The following is a 5,527-nucleotide window of genomic DNA, read 5'->3' as shown; positions in this document are numbered from 1 at the left end:
TGAGTTTGGTAAACTTCAATAAAAATGTGGATAAATCATCGAGTCATGGCTCAATCCCTCATGTTGGCAAGTCAATGTTTTTTTTTTTTCATTTTGCTGTAAAATTGTGAAACATGATAATGGCATTCAGCTCTTGTCTTGTGCGTGGCACTGATTGTTAAGTGTTGGTAACATCTCCATCTGAGCTCTCTGACACAATCCCCCTCCTCATCATAATCATGACAAAACTCACAGCGGGAGAGGCGTTGATGTGGAGGACCTCCCCGTGTCTGATGAAAGGTCTGCGGTTATGAACTATGCAAGGGAGCATCAAGGTCATTTACACACAGACAAGCCCTCCAGTGGCACAGGAGGCCACTCAGTCTTTTCAGGGAACAGAAAGGAGAGTCGAGGATGAATAGTGGCTGTTTGGGGTGAATAAAGGCCAACCTTTCAGCCTGTCATAATGTGAGATTACTGTGACGGGGTACATGTCTGGTCAGAATGGCGTGAAGTCACACTGTAGTTCAACTCCAAAGGTCTGGGTGCGGCACACAAATATCAGTATGGGGGGTCTGGCCTTACTGTTGCCATGCAAATGTATTTGTATTCAGCTGTGCACCCTTGAGGGGGTGTTACATTTTGAAAAGCAAAGACTTCTTGTACTCTTTTGTTCTGGTTTTATTTGAACTGTAAAATATAGTCATTAAAGTTTTATAAGTATTTTTGTAGAGCAAACAGAATTAATATGATATAAATTTCAGCTATTTTTGCTCTCTTGTTGTAAAGGAAATACTGTATAATAGTGTAAGATGAAGTAAGTTCCAGTTTTACAGGTGTCTCTGAACATATGATCGTATGATCCAATCCTCAGCTGGCACAGACACACTAAAACATGCACACCAAAGTAATCCCATTTTCTGCCTGTTCTCTCGATTGACTCGCCTCTTTGTCAGTGTCCTCCATCTCTTCTCCTCTACCTCTCCTCTCCTCTTTTAACTGTCCAAGAATCTCTCCCTTCTTCTTGGCCTGAGGGTGCGACTGGCTGTTGGTGCCAGTTCCAGGGACACCAAATGGGAGCTGTAATTATCATTGCTCCACCACTGTCCTGTCAGTGCGCTCGCCAGCAAAACAAGAGGGATCCTTTGGAAGTCCTGATCAAAAGCTTTGGCCTTTGATCATGAAGCAAAAGGAAAAACCTAAACACTGTGCAAAATCAACGTGGAATGTCCCAAAGAGAGCACTGGAGAATGGAAATGACAGCCATCCAGAAGACATCCTCAACTCCTCTTCTGCAATGATGTGTTGATGTCAGAAACACAGGTGTTTGAACTGTGTTTGATCAAATCGCTGTGAGCGGAGGACAGTGATGTTGGGTGTGATGAGTGTCCGGATAGGTAGCACCTGGTAGGTTGTACAGCGGGTCATGTCTTTATGTTTTGGCAAAGGCGCAATCTGAATTTGATGGAAACATCTGCAATCTTAAAAAATTCAAGTACAGTACATTTCTCCACATCCACACGTCCATGAAAACTAGAATGAATGCGTCATGCACAACCCAATAAAAATGGTGTTTATAGAGAAGGTTACTTTGAATTCTTCAAAATTAATTTGCAGCTGAGTGACAAAAAAAGTAATAATAGAAGCCCATTTTGAGGGCCTTAGCCAAAATCTACAGGGGCACAAGTCATGCTGTTTCAGCGACAACAAACCATAGCCTCTGGAACCTTTGAAACCCTGTGTGGTCATTTTCTCTCACAGTGATTGAAAAGAACTGTGGTGGGTGGGAAAGAAAAAAAAGAGCCCCTCACCACTCATAATACCAATCTTATGTATGTAGACGAAAATGGGAGGGATGGGAGGGGTTGTGGGGTGGCAGACGGACTAAGGCACAATTTTAAAGCGCTTATTGAATTGCCATTACAGCTCCTGAGACTAATTGTGGCTGTTGTGTGTCTCTCGGTGGCCTAGGGGGCTCTGGAGTGGCCCTGTATGCTCTTACTCAGTGGGGTTTTCAAACCGAGTGGCCCTGAAAGAGAACAGGACCACCGTAGATCAATGGCAAACCTTTCACTCTTTCACAGGCCCTCGCTAATCCTTCTCATTTGTCTGCCATTTGTTGAGGCACATTCACAACTCCCTGAATTTAGGATTAGGCCTTGTTTTGTTACAAAAACAGCCCAAGTTATAATGCTGAATAGATGGACTAAAGAGTGGACAACGGATGAGTGTGCATGTGAGTTTGTGAGCATGTGAGCATGTGTGTGTATGCTTATTAGGTATACACTATGTTTATTATCAAATTTATGAGAATACAGAAACTGTGCATCATGTTACCATATAGGTATTTCAATTTTCTCTTTATGTGCGTGTATACTTTCAAATTTGGATTTTGAGTTTCAAATCTTCTTCTACCCGGATACACAGGTGGATCCATCATTAAAATGTACATTATAAAATGTAGCTTTGTGAAAACTTTTAAAACTTTTAAATTTTAAATTTGAGTGAGGATTACAAAGTTTGCAGAGATACCAAATATGTTATGCTGTATAATAAAAGGAAGACGTGCATATAGTGATGCACAAAATATCCAGATCTCTACATCTGATATAATGGCACAGTTGCTAAAACAACTGAAAAGTGTAAAATTATTTTTATAAATTTAAAGCCATTTTAGGAGGAATTTAACGGGGACATTTGGGTAAAAAGGTTAAGGGAACATTGTGATTTCGAGCATGCTCTTGTTTGCTGACTGAATGAGAAGGTTGTAAAATGAGAATACTGGTATGACTTTGATCTGTGCCTGTGCAAGGAAGAGATAGGTCTCTAACATATTTAGTCTAGCTTATGCAAGGATGCAAGGAAAAACTATTATCCTTGCTCTTCTTTCCAACAGCTCCAAAGCTCTCTTTTTCGCATGCTGTCTTTTCACATGTCCACTATTTCATATGTGTGTGTGTGTGTGAACCCACACAGCACATGCACACAAAGAAAAAGAAGAGACAGGGTTAACTGTCTTGTGTTTCCTTTTGAAAATAAACCTTTCATAAAGAAGAGGGAAAACATGAACAAATTGATTCATCACAGTCAAATACCTGCAAAGAAAAAAACACAATTTCATTAAAGCTGCAATGATTCCCTTTGAAGCACAGAGTTTGTCCTCGTTGTGCTCTGTCTGAACCCGAGAGTGTGCTTGGACAGTCTTGGCAGCCTGCTGCAGAGCCATCATACTGAGGCCTTCTCATCACTGAGTGGATTAGTGTTCATGTCTGAAGGCACTTACTGGACATTAGACAGAGCTGCTGAGTGGCACATGCGCCACATTTCCCCTAAAGCCCTGCCATGCCACGCCGCAGGTATGTGGTGCCGACCAGCCAAACCCCATGTCAGGCATTCTCTGGATGCCTGCAGTCGTGCCAGACACTGGGGGACAAGGTGAAGAGATGGATGGAAAGATGATTGTGTGAATGTGAATGGATGAGAGAAGAAGAAGGGAAGCAAACAACTGTGATCTAATATGGGTGGATAAACAGGAAATACTATTACGTCAGCAAGATGCACTGAGGAAGAAAATAAGAATTACCCACTGGGTTTAAATTTTAAAGGGAGGGACACAGAACAGATGATGTCATATTTATAATGTGTGGATGTGTGCTGACATATAGTAAATCTTTTTTCAGATTCTGGTTCCAAAATGAAATTCAGTCTAAAAGAAGGTTATTTAAAGGAACAGAAATAGAAATATGCTTGTTTGTTTTCATGCCAAGAGTAAAAGTGCATTGCATGTAAGTTTGCATGTCACACTGTACGAGATGCTTATGATAAAATCTTGGTTACAATTTATGTCAGACTACATGACATCATGTCAGATTGTACACTGAACGTATGGTGAATTGCTACAATGTAAATAGAAAATCATCCATCTGCACCACACATACTGTATGTTTTGGAAATGCAGCAAAGGCACAGAACTTATTTTTTGTTTCACCTCCATCGTTTTGTTTTTTTTGTGGGCCATGGGCGTATTAAGAAGAATGAGTCTGTATTCCCCCTAAAATTTATTTTAAAAAACAGCACTTACAAAATGTCACACCGACTGGTATTCTGTCATTTCCTGTCATATTCTGATTGGTTTGTTTTTAGACATGGGATGTAGCAGCAGTCACATTGTGAGAATTTGGTCTTAAATTTCTGATACTGCCCAAATTTTGTCTAAGACAATCAATCCAAAGACCCAAGATTTTTCTCTTCTGATTTTAAACTTCCATCTCAGACAGCCCAAAATCGCACAGTGTAAAGGGTCTTTAAAGGACGACTTCACTGATTTTCAAGTTGATTCCTGTGGTTCTAATGTGGAAAATACATATATGTGAAGGTAAATGCTATATTGGATGGGCCAAAGGCACGAACTCTTGCAAGTGTGGTTAACCCTAACCCTAACCCTAAGGGTTGTAAGACATTACAGGATGGAGAGCAGACTTGGGTATGCCCTGTAGAGACATACTATAACAAATATCAATCAGGCTAGCTAGCCACACTACACCACTGTTACCAATGTTGTGTCGGACTTGGTAGGTTGCATGAGAGTACAAAGGTTGCACCACTCCTGGGAATGGACTGTCAAAATATAGAAATATAATCAAAATGTATAAAAGCAATCAAAGAATAAAGACTATAAAATATCTAAGACCATAAGAAGCAGATCACTGAAAAGGTGGTGGCAGCCTAAAGGGGTACAGACCATCTCTTTCTATATAGTTTGGCTGGCTGAGACAGCCCAGCCACATGTTGGCCAACATCCCAGTCAACATCATGAGGTTGTCTTTGGCTGTTAGTGACTGGAAAAGACCAAAGTCAGTGCCGCTTCATGCAAAGTTTGAGCAAAGCCTATCCACCCTGCCCCTCAAGCCCTGCTGTGTGTGAAGTAATTCTTCATGCCAGTGAAGCCAGACACTCTGTGTTTTGTCACTGCATGCATGGTGAAATTTCTTCAGCACTGCAGTTTCTTTCAGTACAAAGATTAACAGGTGGATGTTCTTCCTAAAAAGCTTTTTTTTTCATGTACAATGTCAAAATCTGTTTTCTTTCTCCTGTAAGGAGGTTTGAAATAAAGCAGGTGAGAAGGTTTTTATTGGATTAAAACCTGTGGGTTGTATCAGCATACAAGCATCAGCATCATCAAGCATGACGAGCATGTGTCAGTTTCCCCAGTCAAAGTCTGTCATCATGTCGTAGTAGAGAAGAGAACTAAATGGATGCTTCATCCACTCCAACTGAGTTTGTAGTGGAACAAACTCCACTCAAATCATGGCAACTATGAAATAAAAAACAACCCCTACATAATGTTTATTTTACTCTGTACCATTAATGTATATGTAGACAGATTGTGAAACAGTAACAGTGACACATAGACCAAAAGCATTAAAGTGAGACTGTTGAGTCTAGACAAGCTTTGAGTTTGCTCTGCTGGCCAAAAGGGCCAATAACAAATCTCTCCTGGCTCAACACTTTAGTACATTATATGAAGGTCATTCATGGATCACAACAC

The sequence above is a fragment of the Thunnus albacares genome, chromosome 9 (assembly GCF_914725855.1).
Source record: "Thunnus albacares chromosome 9, fThuAlb1.1, whole genome shotgun sequence".
In the NCBI taxonomy this organism is placed as follows: Eukaryota; Metazoa; Chordata; class Actinopteri; order Scombriformes; family Scombridae; genus Thunnus; species Thunnus albacares.
The sequence above is the reverse complement of the archived record's forward strand: the minus strand, read 5'-3'. Positions refer to the sequence as shown.